The sequence below is a fragment of the Palaemon carinicauda genome, chromosome 23 (genome assembly GCF_036898095.1).
Source record: "Palaemon carinicauda isolate YSFRI2023 chromosome 23, ASM3689809v2, whole genome shotgun sequence".
Taxonomy (NCBI): Eukaryota; Metazoa; Arthropoda; class Malacostraca; order Decapoda; family Palaemonidae; genus Palaemon; species Palaemon carinicauda.
In genome coordinates, this window is record NC_090747.1 from 91,954,210 (window position 1) to 91,972,540 (window position 18,331).

The 18,331-nt window shown below is 34.0% G+C and overlaps 1 long non-coding RNA gene across 1 annotated transcript in view; it reads left to right on the top strand.

The window, feature by feature from the left end:
• The first annotated feature begins 13,944 nt into the window (after window positions 1-13,944).
• The window catches only part of LOC137617007 (uncharacterized), a 26,314-nt gene continuing 21,927 nt past the window's right edge, over window positions 13,945-18,331 (top strand). Inside the window, exon 1 of the long non-coding RNA XR_011039544.1 lies at window positions 13,945-14,081. This is a non-coding gene — a long non-coding RNA (uncharacterized lncRNA). The remainder of the gene's footprint in view (window positions 14,082-18,331) is intronic.

Here is an 18,331-nt window from a genome sequence, read left to right on the forward strand (position 1 = left end):
GTGTATGACTATACTCATTTTTTTAATGAGGTGCATTTGCACCGAATCGTAACAGTGCCCATTTAGCTCGGAAAAGTTTCCTGCCATCTTATTGGTTAAAATTATCTTGTCCAACCAATCAGCGATCAGGAAACTTTTCAGAGCTAAAAGGGCACTCCTGCGAGTCGGTGCAAATCTGCCTTGCTAAAAAGAATTAAGATTATATTCCCTTTCTGAGTGAAGTTACCTTAACATGGTTGAAAAGGGTTTGTATATCGCCTTGATCAGTATAGTTGTATATTGGGTCGGTGCAAAATCTGCCTCACTAAAAAGAATAGACTGCATTCCCCCCTTTCTGGGTGAAGTTACCTTAACATGGTTGAAGAGGGTTTGCGTATCGCTTTGATCAGTATAGCTGTATAGTCTGGGTCACCCATACTAGGTTGGTTTGTTGTGAGCGATCAGGCAAAATCTCCCAACATCACCAACCGCACTGGCTAGCGTGGTGATAAGTGCAGTGATCTAGAAACATGGTTAGAGATTGAATTCGATTAGTTAGCTCTTGGTCAGTCAAAATATATGTGTAATTACTTTCGGGAGGTGATTTTTAGCATATAATTCGGCCAAAAAAAATTTAAGCTCTTTAAAATACAAACCATGAGTAGCGTAGGAGTTTAAGTTGTAGCTTGAATTATTGATGATTAATAGAAAGTAGTGACACAGGTGTTATATCTTAGATATATAACGGACTTTTAAACTGAAAATAGTAAAGGTTTTGATGTTAAAGCAAAATTTAATCATTCAAAAGATATCTCTCTCTCTCTCTCTCCTCTCTCTCTCTCTCTCTCTCTCTCTCTCTCTCTCTCTCTGTGGATGTAAGTGAACAGTAATACGGTAAACGAATTAAAAAATAAGTTAGTCATAAAAATTCGAAAAAATCCAACTCGCTCTACCCAAGAGCAAATGGAGTCTCCGTCGGATGGACCAAAATGTTTTTGAGACCTCCAAAATCCTTGTAACACTCCTCTCTCTCTCTCTCTCTCTCTCTCTCTCTCTCTCTCTCTCTCTCTCTCTCTCTCTCTGTGTGTGTGTGTGTGGATGTAGTTAACAGTAATACGGCAAAGGAATATAAGAGTAAGGTAGTCAAAATCATAAAAACTTTAAAAACAAACATTCGCTTTAAACCAAGGGCAAAATGTAAGGGAGTCTCCGCGGATGGACCAGTAAGTCTTTGAGACGTCCAAAATCCTTTTAACCTCTCTCTCTCTCTCTCTCTCTCTCTCTCTCTCTCTCCTCTCTCTCTCTCTCTCTCTCTCTCTCTCTCTCTCTCTCTCTCTAGCAGTCTATACCCATGTACCTCGTAAGCCAGTGAGCAAATAAGCGAAGCGCGCCCAACTGACTTACCCTTGCATATCTGTCAAAGTCAGCGAAAGGAGGTGAGAAATTGAGAATGTGTTTGGAGGGAAAGGGGGAGAGAGATGGCTGCCATCATTTTAAGGGAACGTGAATGCTAATATAACGTGTAAATAAGGGTCAGGGGGATGACGGATGTAAATGCATTGCTTGAGAAATACATCAGATAAACTATCGGATTCTGCATCTCTTTCCAGGTGACGTGTGGGATTTCAAACTTCTTAGATATTCAATATTCTATTTATGGATTATATATATTATATGTAATATATATGCATATGTATTTTGTATATATAATATATATATATATATATATTATATATATATATATATATATATTATATATATATATATATATATATATATATATATATATATATATATATATATATATATATATATATATATATATATATATAGTATATATATATATATATATATATATATATATATATTAAATCTTATATATTTAGATACGTATAATATATATTTAGATATTGTATTATATATATATATTTATATATAATATATATGTATATATATATATATATATATATAATATATATATATAAATATATATATATATATTATATTATATATATATATATATATTATATATATTATATATTATATATTATATAATGTTATATTTATATTATATAAATTATATATATATATTTATTATATATCATTATATATATATATATATATATATATATATATAAATTATATATTATGTATATAACATTATATAATATATATATATATATATATATATATATATATATATATATATATATATATATATATATATATATATGTTATTTAATATATATGTTATATACATAATATATTATATATATATATGTTATATAATATATTATTTATATATTATATATATTATATATGTATATTATATATTATATATATATTATACATATCTCCATCTATCTATCTATATATATCTATCTATATAATATAATATAATATATATATTATATATATTATATATGTATATTATATATTATATATATATTATACATATCTCCATCTATCTATCTATATATATCTATCTATATATATCTATCTATATAATATAATATATAATATATAATATAATATAATATAATCTCATATCTCATCTCATATCTCATATATATATATATATATATATATAATATATATAATTATATCATATTTAATTAGTATAATATACATCATCATCATTAGCGAAGCTACAAACCTTGGGTAGAAAATCAGGATGTTACAAGCCCAAGGGCTCCAACAGGGAACAGTAGCCCATTGAGGAAAAGTAAAAATAAGATATTCTAAAGAACTCCAACAAAATTAAAAATGTATCTTTCATATATACACGAAAAAAAAAAAACTTATGTCAGCCTGTTCAACATCTTAAAACATTTCCTGCAAGTTTGAACATTTGAATGTTTGTATACCCAGATATGTTTTATCATGTATATAGATCAATTCCAAGCTAAATACATAGCGATATTAATTTTAATATCTCTTAAGATAAAGTAAAAAAGTCCCTTTTTATTCCACTATATTATGCATATGGTACATGCCCCCCCCCCCCCCCCGTACACTTGGACTGCGGTCACAGGTACTAAAGTCTTGGAGTTGACGAGGCCGGACTTATGACGTCACTGGTACCTGGACCTTCTCAAACAGGTTCCTTCCGGCGTTGCCTGAAGTAAGTACCTGCGGATTACGTCAGCGGAATTTGCACTTGAAGGTTGTTAAAAAAACACAACAGGTTTTACTGGCCCGTATACCATAGCAACGAGAACAGCAAATAAAAAAAAATGCTAGTCACTCCCTCTCCTATATATGATATGGAGCAAGTGATTATTATTATTATTATTATTACTAGCTAAGCTATAACCCTAGTTGGAGAAGCAAGATGCTATAAGCCAAAGGGCTATAACAGAGAAAAATAGCCCAGTGAGGAGAGGAAATAAGGAAATAAACGATATAAGATGTAATGAAAAATCAAAAAATTTTAAAAGCATTGCCAACATTAAAACAGATATTTGATATATAAACTATTAAAGGACTTATGTAAGCCTGTTCAACATAAAAACATTTACTTTTCGTTCACGCCCAGCTCTTCCCGTCCCTCGGATAGGGGGAGAGAGAGTAGTCGTACCCTAGTGAGAGAGCAGTGCTTGTGTGTGCAAATCTACCTAAATATTTAGCAGTCATTTTTTATGGGTCAAGTACACTAGTTGGATAATAATGAAAAAATATGCAGTTGTAATAACTATTCATAAATAAGGTTCTGAATTTTCAATACGTCGCTATGGAACAACCATAAGAAATTAAGTGTTTTTAGAATAATGAGGATCAAGGATGACCTTCGATCAAAGGGATTAACCGGTGATGAGGTGTGGGACAGAGGTAGATGGAGAAAGCTGGCCAAATACATCGACCCCACATTGAAGTGGGAAAAGATGTAGACAAAGAAGAAGAAGAATAATAATGAGGACCAAGTCATCGAAAATCGAAGATACGATGTGGCTTTGGAGAACAATACGAAATACGTTGCCTAAGAATAACTGGAAAGAACGAGGCACTTAACAACACCACGAACTAAGCCTTTAATTGTGCACGTCTAACATATTCATAATGGTAACTAAAATTGCTATCAAAATGCCTTTTTTTTATCTCTCGAAGACTGGTTAAGCAAGTTCTGATAGATATTAAATTCCCATTCTTTTAGATCGCTGGCTTAGGTCATGTGTATGTATATGCACATGTGCAGTAGGTATGTATGATACTTCAAATATGTAGTGGTTAGACCTACTAAAATGTACTCGCTGTTCCCAATAATTGTACAGTTCTGGCTTTATTAATTCCAGTACATTTCACTGGAAGATAGAGAAGTGTCCGACTGCTGTACATTGTAGCAGGTAACGCTGCTTTTAGCATAAGAGGGAAATTACTTGCAACGCTGCCTGTAAAGCAAAACATATGAACTTGTAATCACGTGATCAAAAGCATTTTTATTAATTTACTTGGTGCAGTTATTTGTTTTCTATACGGCACTTTTTAAAGTTTATATATATATATATATATATATATATATATATATATATATATATATATATATATATATATATATATATATATATATATATATATATAATCTCAGCCACGTCCTTTTACACCCAGCGTTGCCAACAGATTCTCATTTGCTGAACAGCGTTACCTGCTACAAGGTACAAAGAGAGAGAGAGAGATAGAGAGAGAGAGAGAGATAAATTTCTAAGTTATCTTCAAGTTACAATTGAATAGACTATTTTCGTACTTATTGTGCTTCTCTGTTGCATCATTTTAATGGACGTACCCTGAAGTCACCCATGTCCAGCGTCGGTTTCGTATGTGTAGCATAATTATCCTTCTTGAAGCTAGATGGAGTTATTGAATCTTATCCTTTTCCTTCATTGTTTTCTTCCTTTGCCCGATTTGAAAGCAGAGGGACGTTTTTCTTATTGGTGATTATTTTTAAAAATTTAATTGACGAAACTCTTATTATTATTATTATTATTATTATTATTATTATTATTATTATTATTATTATTATTATTATTATTATTATTATTTTACTATTATTATTATTACTTGCTAAGCTACAACCCTAGTTGGAAAAGCAGGATGCTATAAACCCAGGGGCCCTAACAGGGAAAATAGCCCGGCGAGGAAAGGAAACGAGGAAAAATAAAATATTTTAAGAACCGTAACATTAAAATAAATATTTCCTTTAGAACTATAAAAACTAACAAAACAAACAGAGAAATTCCATAGAATAGTAGGCTATGTCCGAGCAAGAGAACTCTAACCCAAGACTGTGGAAGTCCATGGTACAAAGACTATGGCACTACCCGAGATTACAGAACAATGGTTTGATTTTGGAGTGTCCTTCTCCTAGAAGAGCTGCCTACCATTTCTTAAGAGTCTCTTCTACCCTTACCAAGATGAAAGTAGCCCCTGAACAATTACAGTGCAGTAGCTAACCCCTTGGATGAAGAGGAATTGTTTGGTAATCTCAGTGTTGTCAGGTTTATGAGGACAGAGGAGAATCTTTAGAGAATAGGCCAGACTATTTGGTGTATGTGTAGGCAAAGGGAAAGTAATTGACAACCACAACCTTGAAAACATAGTGTCTAAACCAACAGCTCAGTCTAATCATATACTAGATCTAGTTATAGTAAACAAAAACAACAACGTCATACTAAAGATTAATAAAAGGACTACACAATAGGGAAAGAGTTACCCCTGCACTAATTAAATTACACTGGCTACCGGTAAAAGCGAGAATTGAATACAAGCTACTCTTACTAACGTTTAAGATACTGAACCAAAATGAACCAAAATATCTAAAAGAATGCCTGAATAAATTAGAACTAGAAACAAATGTTAACATAAGACACACGAGTGACAAACATAGGCTATCTGAAACAAGAACAAATAGTAAATTCGGTGAAAGGGCTTTTAGCTACTGTGCGCCTAGACATTATAATAAACTGCCAACTGAAATGAAAGACCTAAAGGGAGCAATTGAAAAGACATTACTTTTCACAAGATCATATGATTTGGAAGATGCTACAATCAAAGAATTATATAAGTTATAATGAAAATGTTTCGTTAGATGATTAATATGGACCCGCCCGAGAAGTAGTTCACTCGACTTCAGTGGAGGGTTGGATTTAAACCCAAAACAAGTAAGTAAGTAACGAGAAAGAAGGATCCTAGGTAGTACTGTCTGGCCAGTCAAAGGACCCCATACCTCTCTCGCGGTAGTATTTCAACTTTATATTTTTGGTATCTGTTGTAAATGAGCATAATAATCCTTCTTGTAACGTGATATTTATAGAAACTCGTTTAATTCCTTCATTATTTTCTTCGTTTGTCTGATCTTTATTTGGGAATGAAAACGAAATGACGTTTTTCTTAGAGGTGACTTTCAGATATTTTAGAAATTTCCTGACAAAATTGTTATACTTGATAAATTTGGTATCTTTTGATAAATGAATTGTATTGATCTCAGGTTAGTATTAGTTTTATTATTTTTTTATTTGAATCAGTCAATAGCTTAAATCAATTGAATAAGTCATTTTAACAACAGAGAAATTCTGTGTCTCGACATAAGTTTTTGTACTAAATTTTTAGTGGCAATTAATGAAGATTCTCTTGCACAAAAAAAAAAAAGAAAAAAAAAAGGGTAGAGTAATAGGCGATTAAGATACCATGTCTTGTTAGTTTTATTTCTCCATTGAGAGTTGAGTAATAAACCAATAATGTAATTTTGTTCCGTTCTGTTAGATAAGTCGTATTTTTTTTTTAGTCAAGAATTTAAAGCAGATGTAATTAAACCTAACTCTAATCCTATTTAAGAAACCACCTGCAGGGAAACAAACTATCCACATTAAACTTCGTTAAATTTCATTTCGAATATTACAATTTTCTGTAATATTTCTTTGAGAGAGAGAGAGAGAGAGAGAGAGAGAGAGAGAGAGAGAGAGAGAGAGAGAGAGAGAGAGAGAGAGAGAGAGAGAAATTCTCTTTTTGAAGCGCAATTCTCTGTAATCGGATTATTTGATCTCTGCTTATTCGTAGCTGTCAAAATGTCGACTTGGGTCACTGGAGAGACTGTCTTCAGCTCTTCCTGGTTTGAATTAAATAAATGGCTCTCGACTTTGAAACAAAATCATATTTAACAATTTGTTTTTTTAATATCTGTGATTGGTGGTTCCATATAGAGTATGTAATTTTCTTATAACAATCTATTAGAATGTTGGTAACATTTTTTAAAAATCGGGACCACCAATTTTGTTTAGTTTAGGTCAAATTAATGTTTCCTTTTAGACCTTTAAAAAGAGGAAAAACGACATTAATATGTCGTTTTTCTTCTGTTTAAATATATATATATATATATATATATATATATATATATATATATATATATATATATATATATATATATATACATATATATACATATGCATATATATACATATACATATATATACATATACATATATATATACATATATACTGTATATACATATACATATACTTATATACACACACACATATATATATATATATATATATATATATATATATATATATATATATATGCATGTATCTATATATACAGTACATATGCATTATATATATGTATACATCCATTAGTGTATATATATATATATATATATATATATATATATATATATATATATATATATATATATATATATATATATATATATATATATATATATATATATATGCATGTATCTATATATACAGTACATATGCATTATATATATGTATACATCCATTAGTGTATATATATATATATATATATATATATATATATATATATATATATATATATATATATATATATATATACACACATATGTAATCCAGCTCCTTCCATCGGCACTATGGAAATATTCCTCTAAACAATGTCACCCCTCATCTCCAAGCAATCTGCTTGCCCTCTCGTGTGCCTGCGAGACAGTCAGTCCCCTCCCGGATGTTGTGTGCCTTCAGGACTATATTTAGCCGACAGGTACTGCTCAATGATATATAAGTCAAGACCAAATTCCGAAGTTAAAGGGGAAAGGGGAACGCCCCTCATGGTGACAGTGGGAAGTCCCTTATTCTGTAATATCCAGGCAAAAATAACAGTAGGATTATGAGAGATATAAGGAAGATTTTGGATAGGATATAATTCATACTGTGTTCTCTTGCTTGAGGGCACACATAGGCACATTATTATACCTTACTTCTCTTCCTCTTATTTTGTGTAGTTTTCATGGTTAAATAGGAAATAGATATAAGGGAGATTTTGGATAGGATATAATTCATACTGTGTTTTCTTGCTTGAGGGCACACATGGGCATATTATTCTACCTTATTTTTCTTCCTCATATTTTGTGTAAGTTTCCATGGTTTATATAGGAAATAATTATGTTAATGTTGTTACTGTTCTTGAAACATTTAATTTTTCCTGGTTTCCTTTCATCACTAGGTTATTTTCCCTGTTGGAGCCACTGGGCTTATAGCATCCGGCTTTTTAACTAGGGTTGTAGCTTAGCAAGTAGTATTAGTAGTATTTGGAGAACTACTTGTGTATATATGCTTATAAAAGATGTTTAAGGACTTTGAGGGATAAAGGACGCTCATGAATGGCACAGGCAAGTGACTGTTACAATACTCTAGCTAGCAGTGACCTAGAGACTGACCATATATACATAAGATCAGCCCCCAAGACCCCTCTCCACCCAAGCTATGACCATGGAGGGCCAGGCAATGGCTGTTGATGACTCGGCAGGTAGACCAATAGGCTTCCCCTTAGCTCATAAGGATGGTAAGGTTGCAGACACTACAAGAAATTAAAGAGCCTGACCAGGACTCTAACCCCAGGCAGGGACGTTTTCCTATAGGCCACCACAACGGGCTTTACCAATGAGTGCTTGGAAAATTAAAGTTTAATGAAGGAAAATTTATGACTCGAAGATGCAGGTGCATGGGAAAAGCGCAGATCAGATCGGTGGAGAGGTTACAAAAGAAGTTGATAGGAATAGATGGGAGAAGGTGTCCAAGAACTTTTAAGAAAAATATGGATTTCTTGCGCAATGAATCAAATGTAAATAGGTTAATGCTCAAATGAATCGCTGAATGAAAGATACCATGTCGAGATTATATTTAAGTAAATTCCAAATACTGTCCCTTGCCAATGGAGTATCCTAAAGACTTGGTCTAATGTGGAAGATACAGGCAAGACAGACTAAGTTATGGGGAGAAAATTGGTAGACCTTCGAAACTAACTTAGAAAATGTCTGATTTAGGAAGTAATGTGGGAATAAGGCTAGAGTTTGTAGTATTTGAAGTGAGGTGCTTCAGTACTATGGTGGTATGGAGATTGTGTGGCAGTAGCTGACCAGTATTTGTAGGCTAAGTCTGAACCATGGAAAGTTTCTAAATGAGCGTGTGAGAGCAGTAGTATCTTATTTCTATAAAATAGAGTAATACAGGTGACAAAAAATTACAAGGACATAACGCCACTGCTTATATCAGGGAAGAACCATGGTTAGATTTAGAGAGAAAAAGGACAAATGATTGAAATCTTGGCTAGGGAAATTCAAAAGTGTGTTTTAACGAGGTATTAGAAGCCCAGTTAACTATGTCGACTGATGTTTCCCGGTACGAAAACACCCCACTTGGTCTGCAGTGAGAGTGTGTGGTTAAAGTATTTACATAATCTTATATTCGAAAAGTTTTTAAAAGTAAAAGGAAAGAGTTGTTAAGGAAAACAATGTAAAAAAATGAAAACTTCCATTGGAATGAATTGCATAGACGTTGTTTGATTGTTAGGAATGTGCGGAATTCATGCTTTTAAAGGCAATTTTTAAATTCATGGAAAAGTGCCGCCTGTTAGAATATGTATATGGCAAAAGTGAATAGATAAATTCGTTGTCTTCATGGCTGTTTAATATCTGAATGGATCGAGTGATGATAAGTCTAAGAAAGGAAATTTTACATATATGTAAATTTGTAAAATAAGAGTCTTTAATGAAGTCTAAACCCGTACAATCCTCATAATATCTACTCAGTGGTAAGCCTGCCAAAGGCTACACATACGCTGATAAGATACGCAATATTATTCCTCTAAAAATCTTGGTTGCCAGCCTCGTATGTAACTTTAAGCAATAGAAACATCACTCCTCCCCCTAGCCTATTCCTTTTACCCATCCAAACATAGGCCTACTTCGTAAACTGTGGTATGCCAATAGCAGCACGGTTACCACCACACAACAGCAACTCGCTTGTAGCCCTCTGAATTACCTTGTCATTCCATACTACTGTATAACCTTCAGATTCTCTTCGTAATGGCCTGAGATTTTTTTTTTCAAGCATTCTCGAACTTTGCTTTTTATCTTCTGTATTCTAAGAAACTCTTACTCCATAAGAGTCAAACTGTATTACTCAATTTGCACTTTTTATTTTTCTCAGTCTTTTATTGTAAAATCTTTCTTGGTATTTAATTTTCTACAGAACCTCTTATTTTTTTTTCAGTCTCCCTGAACCTTTTACCAACCCTTGTACCCGTTTGTATTATGCCTCTCTCTCTCTCTCTCTCTCTCTCTCTCTCTCTCTCTCTCTCTCTCTCTCTCTCTCTCTCCTTCTTCACTATCATATCCTTCCTCTTGTATACCTGTGCGTTATGTTTCTTGTGTTGCGGCTGCATCTCAATTTATCAACAATAAACTTATCAAAATTATATTTAACTTTATTTTATGTATGTATGTAAACATAAGACCCTTTAAATCACATATTAAACTTATCACATTATCCTATATATTATCTTTTATCTTGTACGTATGTGTAATCATAACTAAAAAGCTTAGTAGTCATAATATACGTACGCACTTCAAATCAAATAACCTAATATTAGATGCTTCCCAGGCATCGTAGGTAATCAAAAGCCCAACTTCACCCCCTTGTCGGCTTGTTCGCGGTAACTTTCTCCATTTCATCCCTACGCTTTTTATCATCTTGAAGTACCCCCTTGAGCAGAAAGAGAGTGTTGCCACTTGAGGGTTGAAATTCTACCCGACGCTATTTCTCCCATTTGCGCTCAATGACGCACCTAAAAGTGTTTGCATCTTTAGGGAACATAGATGCTGGGTGAAGATGCATGCGTAATAAGGTAGATCTACTAGACGTATGCTAGTTTACGCATAAAACGCATGTGAATATATATTTCTTGTTCATAAATACTCGCAATTGATGTAGGCCTAGTGTGTACTCGCACACGACATTTGCAGGCATATTCACACAGTTGAAGTATCCACACAAATTTACTCGTGTATACCATAGTATACAGTTCTATACATGCGCTATTCCACATTTCTCTCTCTCTCTCTCTCTCTCTCTCTCTCTCTCTCTCTCTCTCTCTCTCTCTCTCTCTCTCTGAGGTGAGCCGGTTGAAGAGATATTTGAAAGGGCTAGTAGGTACGTAGAAAAGTAGATAAGTAGAGACAAATGGAAACGTATTTGTAAGTGTAAAGGTACTTTTAACTTTGTGCATCGGAAAATTTCTTTAATTAACTCTCGGCTATGAGGCTATTATTTTCAATTGACTTAGAATCGGATCTTTAGCCTATTCACTCTGAATATATTAGAGCACAGTAGACGTTCCCTTGCAAAATTAAATATGAAACTAAGTAATACTGGAATTAGGTTTGGGGTTGGCACGGTCTAGGTATACTACCTAGAGTCCTAGACCGTGGGGTGACCAGGTTATCAAATCTGTTATATCTTAACCTCCATACTGCCGTAATAACTGCCGACAATGATTTACAAGATAAGTTATACCAAATCTGTATAGAACTGCGTGAATTAATATTAACTTGTATGATTACCTAATTAAATTGGAATCTCCGATACAAGTATGAAAGAGAAAATGGGTTTAATGAATCGTAAAAGTTAAAAGTGGCATTAATCAAAGGACCATTTCTTTTATTAGTGTGTGGGTGCAGGCACATAATATAATCGTAAGATATATTGATCTTCTAATTATGAGGTAATGTTAGTACACAAGAGATTGGAAAATGCACTATCAGAGGCACAATATGTTTAACTGAACCAGTTGATATTGCGCTGTTTCTGCTTAATTCGAGCCCGGGTCACTCCATTAATTATCCCAAGTTTGAACAACGATTCAATTATTATTAGCTATAATGTTCCGTAAGAAATATTAGACTAACACCTAATGATCTCTCCTAAATTTCGGTTTCCTTTGGTAATTTGATAGATGATGGAATTTGAAAAATAATATATATCCTTAAGGTTAAAGTAATTATTGACAACTGTCTATTAAGAAAAATGTTGAAACATTCCTATAAACAGTAAGGATTGAAATAGTCGTCAGCGCAAATTTCCTTTAAAACAAAATGCAAATGTATGGAAAAAAAAAAACCAAAGGCTCTAATTATGAAAGTTGCCACGAACCCTCCATAGGTGGCCGCAGAGCCACCTAAACCTAAACGGCCCTGGGTGGCCGTGGTTCTAGTCCAGATTGTGAAGAGTAGAAAGTTCTTGACGCTAATCGAACGATCGGAACTTAGAAGCGCCTCAACACTGAACAGTGGTCTTGACCAAGGTGAACTTGATTTGATGATCATAGTTACACAGCAACATACGAAGTCTTTTTTATTCTTAGTAGGGCACCAACCACCCGTTGAGATACTACCGCGAGAGGGTTATGGGGTCCTTTAGACTGGCCAGACTAATACATTGGATCCTTTTCTCTGATTACGACTCATTTTCTCCTTACCTACACGCTCGCACTGAATAATCTGGCCTATTCTTTACAAATTCTCCTCTGTCCTCATACACGTGACAACACAGATTACCAAACAATTTTCCTTCACTCAAAGGGTTACTACACTGTAATTGTTCAGTGGCTACTTTCCTCTTGGTAAGTGTAGAAGAGAGACTTTAGCTATGTTGAATTAAGCAGCTCTTCTAGGAGTAGGACACTCTAAAATCAAACCATTGTTCTCTAGTCTTGGGTAGTGTCATAGCCTCTGTACCATGGTCTTCCAGTGTCTTGGGTTAGAGTTCTCTTGTTTGAAGGTATAATGGAGCACAGTATTCTATCTTATTTCTCTTCCTCTTGTTTTGTTGAAGATTTTATAGTTTACTGTATATAGATATTTATTTTAATGTTACTTTTCTTAGAATATTTTACTTTCCTATTTTCCTCTCCTCACTGGGCTATTTTCCCCATTGGAGCCCCTGTGCCTATAGCATCCTGCTTTTCCAATTAGGGTTGCAGCTTAGCAAGTAATAATAATAATAATAATAATAATAATAATAATAATAAATTGAAGTTAATCCTAACTTATATTGTCATTTTCAGTAAATAGAAAATGACCGTGATGCTATTCGGTAGCAACAGCAATATTACTGGTAGCCTAGAAGTATCAGGATAACACTTCTGTAAGTGGTCTATATGTAGGTACAACCCTTTCGTTTATTAGATTTATTCTTTATTCTTTCTTCTGGTAGGTTTTTCATAATGCAGTTGGTGGCATTTGTCACCTGTATGTAGATACGCACATAACGACAATAATTTATTATTCTAATATGTTGTAATGTAAGATTTAGATGAGAAACAAAAGTATTGTAGAACATTTGGAAAAATTTAGTTCACTGAATTTAATGTTGAATATAAATGAAGTAACAAATTCATCTTATTTTATTCACATACTCTTTTACACATAACAGAAAATAAATATGGAAATAATGCAAAACTTGAAAGAAACAGACCAAAAGGATAGAAAAATGACAATCGTATCTCTTTGGAAAGAATTCAATTTAATAATGCTTCTCTATTTCTTGATATTTTCACTTGGAGTTTCTCAATGTTGAGAACAATTTCATTGTTCATTGTTCAGATCCTATTTCCTCCTTCTCACATTTATTCTCGTTTTTTATACGGTAGGTTAAAAGACGCTCATGCGAGTGATGCCATCTTGTAGGATGAGCTCTGTCCGACACCAAGGGGTGGAATTTCATACCGAGGAAGGAGCTGCATATGTTGAGACACTTCTTGTTATGTAGGGCAGCGAGGGAACTTTAGAAATGTAAGTATGACCCACATATGCATGTATATATATGAATAGGAATACACAAGTATGTATACAAACTGATAAATAACAAATTCAGCTATTTCTAGTCCACTGCACGACAAAGGCCTAAGGCATGTCTTTATTCATGTCTGGGTTTTAACCATTCTCATCACCGCGCTTACCAGTACGGATTGGTGATGGTGGGAGATTTTAGTCTGATCGCTCACAGCAAATCAACCTAGTAATGGTGGCCGTAACTAGTACAGTTTTGCTGATCATGATACATAAACCCTTTCGCCACGTTGAGAGAGAGAGAGAGAGAGAGAGAGAGAGAGAGAGAGAGAGAGAGAGAGAGAGAGAGAAATCGGTAGTTTGATGTGAAAGAGTAAAAACTGTGTGATGACTCCACGGCTGTTTTATATCTGTGGAGTGATGGATTAATTTAGCAGATGTAGTCGTGAAGTAGCGGTCTGAAGGAAATGAGCTATTAATAGAATGTGAATCTGTTTGCTAATGATGCAGCCCTAATTACATATAATGAATCAAAATTGCAGAATAGTGGAAGCAGATGAAAGTATTTGCAAGAACAAACAATAAGATTGTATAATTCTGAAGGTTATTGGAATTCGGGAAGAATAGCAGTTTAGACGTATAATTAATTTTAATCAAATGTAGCTTTTGAGAGAATATGAGAGTTGTTGAAGAGACAAACAAGGTAGCAGGGTGAGTTCAGAGGTTTGGTGGGAATGAATGAAGGATTTTCTGAGTACCTTGTGGAAGTACAATTGGATGTTGAATGCTAATAGAAAAGATTTAATCTATCCGCGTGAACAGTTTCTTTTTTTATGCTGTGTACGACGAACCGAAATGGTGAAAAAATATGTCTTTTGGAAAAGTCCCTATCATGCTCGATAGTGTCTTGTAGTGTCTGCAGCATTAGCGTCCTTGTGAGCAAAGGTGGTGTGTTTGGGGAGCTTATAGGTCTACCCTTTTAGTTACCAGCAGCCATTGCCTGGCCCTTTCTGTCCCTAGCTTGAGTAGAAGGTGGATTGGGCGCTTCATATGTATATATGATCAGTCTCTAGGGGATTGCCACTGCCCATTGCCTCAGCCATTCATGAGCGACCTTTAAATGTTGAAAAGATCAGTGTAATCAATTGGACGAATCTTCCTTCGATATGGTGTGGACATTAGGAAGAATTTGAGTAATATGGGCTGCGAAAGGGTTTAACAACGTTAGGAAGGAAAGACAGAAAAACCGGATAGGCCTATACAGTATAGTGCAGTTGATATATTAAACAGGAGTTCTTTTATAATCTGGTAGCGTAATAAAGACATTGGTAAATAATGCAGTACACGTAGGATTTCTTCGACACGCTGCTGTTGATAATTCTGTGTAGGTTTTTGAATTAGTTTGAATATTAAATCTACTTCCTGTAAGAGGAATAGGCTTGGTGTTAAATGAATAAGCTATCCTTTGTACATTTCTCATGAAACTACAGTTTCCCTTCACTTTTCTGATTCTACTGGTGTACGCGACCCGTCAGAACGATGAGTAAATATCTTGATACGCACTTGAACGAACGCGCGCGCGCACACACATTTGATTCATCCCACCCCTCCCCCTTTTCCTAACTACCACACGGCAGTTTCGGTTTCAGTGTGCATATCATGGTACCCCCCTCTCACCAGGGTATGACTACCCATTCTCCCCTTCACCAGAGGGACTGGGAGAGATGGTAGTTATACGTCTGGCAATGCCGCTCAGCATGACAGGAAAGAATACATTCTTACTTACATTCTTACACACACACACACACACACACACACACACACACACACACACACACATATATATATATATATATATATATATATATATATATATATATATATATATATATATATATATATATATATATATATATATATATATCCACTTTCTTCTTATTATAAAGGATAAATTCCCCCTCAATTATAGTCTTAATCAGTTTACTCTTCCCCCAGTTTAAAAATCATCTATCAAAAGTTTTAAAGTTTTCCAACAGTAGGGCAATCTTTGCTATTGATTTTAATGTATAACAATAAATAACCAATACAGTCCATATACCGAGATGAAAAACCCTTTCACTTTCCCTCTCCAATGTAGAGTACGTTCACTTTCATATTCTTTTTAACTTCACAATCTCCTGATCACTCTTTAAACGATAATGAACGTGTTGTCAGGAGCTTCCCGACCAACGCCGTAATATTTGTAAACATGTTTCCGAAACCTGTTACTTCCAACATTAAGACTTCGTGGTTAAATAGCATCTTGGTGGTTTGTAGTTTGCTCTCTCTCTCTCTCTCTCTCTCTCTCTCTCTCTCTCTCTCTCTCTCTCTCTCTCTGTGGATTAGTGAACCGTAATACGGTAAAGGAATATAAGAATAAGTTAGACAAGATCATAAAAACTTTAAAAAAACAAACATTCGCTTTAACCAAGGGCAAAATATAATGTGGTCTCCGCGGATGGACTAATAAGTCTTTGAGACATCCAAAATCCTTGTAACTCTCTCTCTCTCTCTCTCTCTCTCTCTCTCTCTCTCTCTCTCTCTCTCTCTCAGTGGATCGGTGAACTGTAATACGGTAAAGAAATATAAGAATAAGGAAGACAAATTCATGTAAACTTTAAAAAACAAACATTCACTTTAACCTAAGGCAAAATATAATGTGGTCTCCGCGGATGGACTAATAAGTCTTTGAAACATCCAAAATCCTTGTAACTCTCTCTCTCTCTCTCTCTCTCTCTCTCTCTCTCTCTCTCTCTCTCTCTCTCTCTCTCTCTCTCTCTCTCATATCCATTGCCAAAAGAGCAGAGTACTCTTACGGAATTTACCCCAGTCTTAACTAGACACCAGCGCAACCTGCTGTGAAATACCTATATGCTTTCAGGGCAAGATGGGGGAACTCGTGCATGCAATATGTTCCATTGTCTCTTTACAAGACTTAAATGATTTGGAAGAACCAGAATATTAGAAAAAAAAGTTATGAAATATTACATCATAACCCCTCGGAGGACATTCAGTTCCAGGAAAAATAATCAATGAATTAAGTTCTCTTGGTTTGTAACAAATTAATATTCTCATTTGGTATGTGAATCTTTCTCAGTAGAGTTTATTGCCAACGTACGTTCATCAATCATTTAGGGCAAAGTTAGTATGCACGTTAACCCTACATAAACTCATACATATGCTTGCGCGCGCGCGCGCGTACACACACACACACATATATATATATATATATATATATATATATTATATATATAATCTATTTTATGTATATCAATATATATTATATATATGTTACATTATATAGGCCTATATGTATTATATATTATACATATGCACAAGTTTATGTATATATATAAAACATATATTCATATATAATTTATATATTTCTTCTTTCTCTGCATCTTTTGCCACTTATATGTGGGTTGTTGTTTCTGACTACTACCAGGTTTCAAAGCTGGATTCACCACTTCCCTTTATAAGCCCCTCCTTTTTTTTAACCTGACATATTTCTCTAATTTATTCATTCATTCTGCTGTGTTATTTCTATATTCAGATTTCCATCATTAGCTATTGTTGAGCAAATATACCCTTAGTTATCAACTCTGTTCAACCTTGCCTTTTCCATACTTATCTTGGAGGCAAGATCTCCATTTAAGGCTTAATTATTCAAGTCTTCTTTCTACTAATCTTAAATCCTCTGTCTTCAGTACCTTCCTCCATTTCTAGCTTTGCTTACACTACCCCTTTGTTGGTGCTACATAACACAATGTGTCAACAAACATCATACACCAGGGGAGTAGATCTCTTATTCCTTAAGATAGCATATCCATAATCGGGCAAAAAAATATTGATTGATTGACTATTACATATCTGGCATCATAAAAAAAAGATATGTACTTGAAGTAGATCCCTAATGTAAGCCAACTTTAGCTGGTAACCATTCTGTTAACCCATTACTGCGGTTTTGATCCATACTGGACAAACCTCGTCTACTTCTCTCGTGTTCCCTTTACTCGTAAATATACACCTTCCATATCAACCCTTTTCTGCATTTCTCGATTTTTCCCATCATCTGTCTAAGGGCAAACACTTCATCTGTCGTTCCTCTTCTTGGCATAAAACGAAACTGTTTTATTATTATTATTATTATTATTATTATTATTATTATTATTATTATTATTATTATTATTGATTGCTAAGTTACAACCCTAGTT